Source organism: Microtus ochrogaster, chromosome 2 (assembly GCF_000317375.1).
Source record: "Microtus ochrogaster isolate Prairie Vole_2 chromosome 2, MicOch1.0, whole genome shotgun sequence".
NCBI classification, from domain to species: domain Eukaryota; kingdom Metazoa; phylum Chordata; class Mammalia; order Rodentia; family Cricetidae; genus Microtus; species Microtus ochrogaster.
In genome coordinates this window covers 82,241,549-82,249,699 of record NC_022010.1, presented here as the reverse complement: position 1 = coordinate 82,249,699, position 8,151 = coordinate 82,241,549, and positions in this window count along the sequence as shown.

Genomic DNA, 8,151 nt, shown 5'->3' with positions numbered 1-8,151 from the left:
ATCAAATAGTCAAACCTGATCTGAAAGGACATTCAGGGCTGGAAAATTTGCTCAGTGTTTGTTTCCAAGTATTCACATAATGGCTCATAAACATGTGTAAATACATGGAGTAAAAACATCCACATTGCATTGAACCTGTAGATTGCTTTTTGTAAGATTGCCATTTTTACTATGTTAACTGTCCCTCCCAAGAGCATGGGAGATCTTTCTATTTTCTGGTATCTTCTTCAATTTCTTTTTGCAAGGATTTAAAGTTTTTGTCATATAAGTCTTCCACTTGTTTGGTTAGAGTTACTCTGAGGTTTGTTATACTATTTGTGGCTATTGTGAAAGGTGTTGTTTCTCTGATTTCTTTCCCAGCCCTTTTTATCATCTGTGTAAAGGAGGGATACTGATTTTTTTTTGAGTTAATCTTATATCCTACTACATTACTGAAAGTGTTTATGAGTCATAGAAGTTCCTTGGTAGAAATTTTGGGATCACATATATAAACTAACATATTGTCAGCAAACAGTGAGAGTTGGACTTAATATTTTCTGATTTGTATTCCCTTGATCTACTTTTGGTGTCTTATTGCTCTAGCCAGGACCTCAAGAACTATACTAAATAGATATAGAGAGAGTGAATAATCTTGCTTTCTTCCTGTTTCAGTGAAATTGCTGAGAGTTTCTCTCCACTTAGTTTGATGTTGGCTGGTGGCTTGCTGTATATTGCCTTTATTATGCTTAGGTATGTTCTATGTATCCCTGCTCTCTCCAAGACCTTTATCATGAAGGGTTGTTGTATTTTTTTTTCAAAAGCTTTTTTGGCATCTAATGAGATGATCATGAAAATCCCAGCAAAATTCTTTACAGATTTGGAAAGAACAATACTCAACATCATATGGAAAAGCAAAAAAAAATCCAGGAAAGACAAAACAACACTATACAATAAAAGAACTTCTGGAGGCATTACAATCCCTGACTTCAAACTCTACTACAGAGCTATAGTACTGAGGGAAACCTGCTGTTGGAATAAGAACAGAATGGAGGACCAATAGAACAGAACAGAAGACAAGTATATTAGTCCACACTCCTTCGAACACCAGATTTTTGACAAGGAAGCAAAAAAATATAAAATGGAAAAAAGAAAGCATATTTAACAAAAGGAGCTGGCATAACTGGACATCAACATGTAGAAGAATGAAAATAGATCCATATCTATCACCATGCACAAAACTCAAGTACAAATAGATCAAAGACCACAACATAAAGCCAGTGACACTGAACCTTATATAAGTGGAAAATACACTTGAACACACTGGCACAGGAGACCACTTTCAAAATATAATCTCAGCAGCACAGTAACTGAGAGAAACAATTAATAAATGGGACCTCCTAAAACTGGAAACTTCAGTAAAGCAAAGGACATGGTTAACAAGACAAAATGACAGCTTACAGACTGGGAAAATATCTTCACTAACCCCATATCAGACAGAGGTCTGATCTCCAAAATATACAAATAACTCAAGAAATTGGTCATCAAAAGAACACATAATCCAATAAAAAAAAATGGAGTACAGACCTAAACAGAGAACTCTCAACAGAGGAATTTAAAATGTCTGAAAAACACTTAAGGAAATGTTCAACATCTTTATCCATCAGAAAAATGCAAATCAAAACAATTCTGAGATTCCATCTTACACCTGTAAGAATGGCCAAGGTCAAAAACACTGGCGACAAGTTATGCTGGAAGGTTCTGGTGAAAAGGGATCACTTCTGCATTGCTGGTGGCAATGTAAGCTGGTATAGTTCCTTTGGATGTCAGTGTGGCAATTTCTCAGAAAATTAGGAAACAACCTTCTTCAAGACCCAGTAATACCACTTTTGGGTATGTATCCAAAGGATACTTAATCGTGCCACAAGAATGTGGCCTCAAGTATGTTCGTAGCAGCATTATTTGTCATAGTCAGAACCTGGAAACAATCTAAATGCTTCTTGGATGAAGAATGAATAGGGAAAATGTGGTATATTTACATAATGAAGTACTACACAGCAGAAAAAAAAACAGCATTTTGAATTTTGTAGACAAATAGATGTAGCTAGAAAATATTATTTTGAGTGAGGTACCCTGACCCAGAGAGACAATTATCACGTGTACTCACTCATAGACTGTTTTTAGACATAAACAAAGAACACCAGCCCACAAATCACAATCCCAGAGAAATTAGACAACAATGAAGACACTAAGAGAGAATTACATAGATTTATTCTACATGGGAAGTAGAAAAAAAATAAACAAGATCTCCTGAGTAAATTGGGAGCATAGGGACCTTGGGGGAGTGTTGAAGGGGGAAGAAGAGAGGCAGGGAGGGGAGCAGAGAAAAATGCAGAGCTAAATAAAAATAAATAAAAAATCCACACACTTATAACTAATAATGAAGTAAAAATTAAAAATAAAACTAATAATGGATTTTCAAGAGTAATTAACATTCCCTGGTTAAGTTGGAAAGTGTTTTTCCCTATGTGGATCAAATGTAAACAAATTTAGGTCTTCACAACATGTGTTATCAAACAAAGAGTACACATGTCTCATTCATTTTCTTGGAACCCCTTGAATGGGTTCTGTGACTGATCTTGGGCCTCTTTTCCCCCTATTGGGTTGTCTCATCAGCCTCAATATGAGAGCCTTTTCCTTGTTTTATTGTATCTTGTTTTGATGTCCCCTCTTGGAGATCTGCTCTTTTCTGAAAAGGAAAATGGAACTATCGGGGGTGAAGGAACTGTGATACAGGAAAGGTGAGGAGGAGCTGGGTGGAGGGAGGAAGGTCAAATATACTGTATGAGGAAATTTATTTTCAATATCAAAAGTTTCTTTTTCTCTTTGTTTTTAAGATGTGTTCCTTGATAAAGAAACTATGTCCAGCCGGGCAATGGTGGCACACACCTTTAATCCCAGCACTCGGGAGGCAGCGGCAGGCGGATTTCTGTGCAGAATTCCAGAATAGTCAAGGCTACACAGAGAAGCCCTGTCTCGAAAAACCAAAAAAAAAAAAGAGGAAACTATGTCCATTTCCAACAGGAGAGAACTCATTGAAAAATACATTGGGTGATATACTCAGTGACACTCAAATGGTTAAAAAAAATTCTTCTCCTATTCCAGAAGATATCAATTGCAAACATCTTCCTGGTTATACATGGGATTTTGTGCTCTTTTCTGCTTCTCAGTGATAGAAATTTTCTTAGTTTTGAAGATATTCAGGTCTTATGAGTAGTATCCAATTCTTTTGGGGTTCGTATAAGTTTCAGTCCAGATCTGTCTGAAAGATGCTGTTTTTTCATGCCTAAGAAGAGTTAGTTAACATAAAATGACACCAATTGCTTTTTGTGTTTTGTTTATTTGGGAAATTTTTGTATTCCTGCTTTGTTTTTTTTTGGGGGGAGGGGATTGTTTAATTGTTTGATTGCTTGCTTAATGTGCATATGTATATTTGTTTAAATTATTTTTTCTCCTTTTGAGATAAAGAAAACAGAAAAGTGGGCATGTAGGTAATATTGGGAAGGAGCTGAGGGAGGGTGAAGAATATAATAAATATATTTTATGAAAATATTTAATTAAAATGATTAATTTTTTAAAAAGTAAAAAAAAATAGCATTGTAGTAGAGGCTGCTTGTTTTGTTCCTGGCTGCTCAGCCCTGAAATAATGACAAAATTATATTAATTAAATCAATGCTTGGCACATTAGCTCTAGCTTCTTAGTGGCTAACACGCACATCTTAATTTAACCCATCTCCATTAATCTGTGCATCACTACAAGGTCATGGCCTACCAGCAAAGTTTCAGCATTTCTGTCACCGGCAGCAGTCCCATGGCTTCTCCCTGACTCTGTCTCCTCTCTCCCAGCATTCTATGTAGGTTTTTCTTGTCTAGCTCTGTTCCCCTATAGCTCTGCTATAGGCCCAAAGTAGTTCCTTTATTAACCAATGATATTTACAGCATACAGAGGGGAAACACACATCATAGCATTGAGAAAATAAAGCCATTGAATGACACTCAACGAAATCAAGATAATAAATTATTTAGAGATTTGTTTCTAGTAACTAGAAGCCATCATTAACTGGAAATTTTAAGAATTCTACTGTATGTTTTACATACCTTGTACTGGCAAGAGTTTTGGAAAACACAATTAAAAGTAAGAAAAATAAGCTATGGATATATAAAATTATAGAATTTTCCATACTCATCAATTTTCCAATTTTGCTAATACTGTAACTTCATGCCCATCTCCAGAGCAGTTCTACTAAGTTATCTGCCTAGACTTTCTATTCATTCATCTGCTTTACTTTTCCAGAAAATCCTTTTGTTTCTATTGTTTTAGTTTCTTCTTTACAAGATTCTCATTTGCTTCAAGAATATGGCAGGTGGTAGAGAAAATTCCACCTTAATAATGAATTTATCACCAATAACAATCTAAGGAACACATACACAAGGAAGTTTCTTCTTTCCTATTTTAACTATTAATGAGAAGAAATCACACCAAGTATCTGAGCTTGGTTTACTAAAGAAACCTGAGAAATACTTCATTATTAACTTATGGCTGTTCAATCACCAAAAGAATCTTAAGATTCTTTTGAATTTACCAAATATTGTTAAGTTTTATTTTTGGATATAGATAACATATTCAATTTTGTTCATAGTAAAATTATTTTTAAAACTTTGAGCTTATACATTATTTCTCTGTTTTTCAGATGTACAATATTGCACAAAATATCAACTTTAAGAAAATTTCACAGTTTAAAAGCATTATTCCTTATTTTCTGTTGCCAGGTAGAAGTATAAGAGCAACTAAGAAATATATAAATACATATGTGTGTTTGTGAAAAAAAATGTAGTTTATGTTCTTTGCCAAGATTTATCAATACTTTTCTATCAGCAGATTATCTTGCCGTTTGCTAGAGTAAAAATGAGATAAATATCTCTTACATAGCACATTAGTCTGGAACAGTCTTTCTTGTCAATTTTTACAAATGCTCACTGCTATTTATCATTAACAACAAACATATTTCTATAAAGTATGCTGCATAAATAACACACTTATTTATTAGCTCATAGTAATTAATAACATGAAGATTCAGGATAACTGCTTAACGAGAACAAATTCTTTATAGGTAATTTCTCTTTGAACTAAGATACATTGCTGTTTACTGTGAGATGTGACACCAACAAATTCTCTCAGTAGGATGATAGGAAGAAAGGTACAGATGAGTCAGAGGCTGGATGACCAAAACAGCAGAAACTCTCAGTGGACCAATGTAAAGGTTATGCTAAGAATATTCTATCAAATGTCCCCATTCTAATGTAGGATTGATATTTCAGACACTGATATCTAAATGATCTGCCAGAATCATGATCAGACTCTGCTACATTAATAAGGAATCCTTAGAGTTTACCTCCTTAATGCAAAAAATCTGATCGATCTCTCACCACAAAACATATAAAAAATTCCAAAAATCATAAGAAGGAAAACTTGTCAGTATTTCTCATAATTATGGGTACATTTTTATCTTTCATTTAAGATATCCTTATTATTTTATTAATTTATCTATATACACATATTTAATTCCTGGTGCTCGGGAGAACAGAATTCAGATAATAAAAATTGACAATAATTTCTCAACATTAAAAATATTTCTAGAACTTGCTATAATTAATGTTAGTTCTTGTTAAGTATTTATCTTATTTTCCTGTACTTTATGCTCTGATCACAACTAAAGTGACATCTTTCTTTTCTTTTCTATTTGTCCAGTCATTTCCATGTTCCATAAGGGGTAATGTTCTGTACCTTTTTTGCTTATCTATGCACATATTTATATAAACTAGTTTTAAATGCTTTAACAGCACTTCATTTTAATGAATGTGTACTTAATATACTGAGTTGTGTTGTTTGTACTGTGAAGATACATGTAAATAAAGGTATTTATAAAGATTTCACTATTCATTTAATTTTAGCAGCTATGTATTTTTAATTGTTTTGAAATAAAGACAAAATCACTTTTAAAATAAATCTATTTGCCTTGTACTAAAGAAAGAAGAGCAAAATGAGATGCATTTGACTTGAATTTCATGTTTAATGTCCCTTTAGGGCTTTGAGTTCTAAAACTTCTGACTATTTCCTCATCCTTGCCCTGGGAAGATGAGTCTTTACAGGCATTTGCTGATCTCTGAATAATTTCTCAGCCTGACAACTCTTACATAGATTGAGTACTTTTCTTCATGCTCTTTAAAAATCAGTTTTCCTTTAGTTCCATAGTTTTATCTATTTCAGTGAATGATGGTTGATTCCTCTCATTAAAACCTTCTCAAAGCTAATAACCTTCTAGTTCAACGTCCTAGATAATAATTTGACAACATTTTTGAAGTCTGTCAAAAATCTTACAATACTACGATGCTCAAGTATCAGCATTCCACTTCTCTGCCAGATGCCTTTCACCCTCATCACTACAAGACATGCCAAGAGTTTTTTTGAATCTCAGCTAAATGCATTTTTGTAGCAGAATTGCATTCTCAGATATGCTAATACGTGTGGGGAAGAGGGAAATAAACCAGATTAATTCAAATGTTTGAAGACATATGTATCTACTTGAAGAAGTTGAGGAACTTTACAGGGAGTATAATTTTAAACTATTTTATGCATCCTTTATTAATATTACATAATATTACTATCACCTTTTTACTTTACATATAAAAAATAATATGCGTACATGATTATTAGTTGATTCTTTATATTATCCCCTGATGAAATAATGAAATATTTTCATTGGACATGTTATATGCAATTAAAATATTTCATTGCTGTTATTATTTGAAAATTCATATAAAGGACAACACCAATGAAAGGGGCTAGCATGGAGATATTGGCTACCCTGATCAGAGGGTCTTGAACATCTTCATAATTTATCATTAACTCATTCGGGGATGATGAGCTACTAAAAAGAAGTTTGAGAAAAGATTGAGCATAGAATCTAAAGGATGGATATTGAAGATACCGTTTTATCAGTCTAGAACATGTTAAAGAGATTATTTTTATTTTATGAGGTATAGAAAACCAAATTTAAAACGCAAAATAAGATACAAAGGATTAACAAAATTGTAACTTAAAACATAAAGAATATAAGATAATTTGAATATTTATAAAATTCACAAATTTGCATAAAATGGTAATTAAACCAGATATTGGGGAGGAGTAATGAATAATGCAATAAAGAAGATATTTTAGTTTGTACCTAATTGATTTTAAAGTAGGTCACTCAAATAATGAATGACTTCAGTTATTTATTGATATATATAAAACAAAAATCTTCCAATATGTAAGAAATAAGTTATAATTTATTATAATTTCTGATTCTCTACTGTGATGATTGAACCAGTAGAACAATTCTTCATTATTTTCTCAATTACCATTTCAAACGGTGGCTAAAATTTTCACTGAGAACATTAAAAAATAGTTATTTTTCTTTTTTAATTTTAGAAGCTGTGGTGAGTTGACTAAAAGCTTACTCTGCATTTGAGGGTAGTTTGTATTTATTTTCTTTTTCCTTGATGTAAAATTTTGATGGGTACTTTCTAGTGAATTATTGTTCTCAGAACTTAAGGTTATAAAGGAAAAATCCTTCAATATATTATATATTGTCTATGTGAAAATTAATGAAAACCACTGAAACTATTTTCTATTAAATGTGAAAAATATTATTCATATTTCCTTTCTTCCCTTAAAATAAATTTATGAGTAAATACTCATGTGAATGTACAGTAATAATAATTCTAACATTAATGAGGGTCAAACAATTAAGATAATATCCAAGACAATTTAGTGGCATTTTTTTGTAAATATTAAGAGAAGTGAAGAGTCTGAACATCTAAAATTTGGAAGGCAAACATTTAAGCCATGTTAGAACCAGAATAGTTCCCACCTTCAGGAGAGAGTAGGATGTATTAGAATCATTATGCAGACAGAGGAAAGTTGGTATGTCTCATCTTAAACTCAGAATTAAAATTGTATAGGGATATTGATTCTCCCTCCTTGAAAGTCTTTCATAATTTCATATGTATTGTCATAATATATTAAAAGTGTCAGAGGTTTTTTTTTTTTTTTTTTTTTTTTTTTTTTTTTTT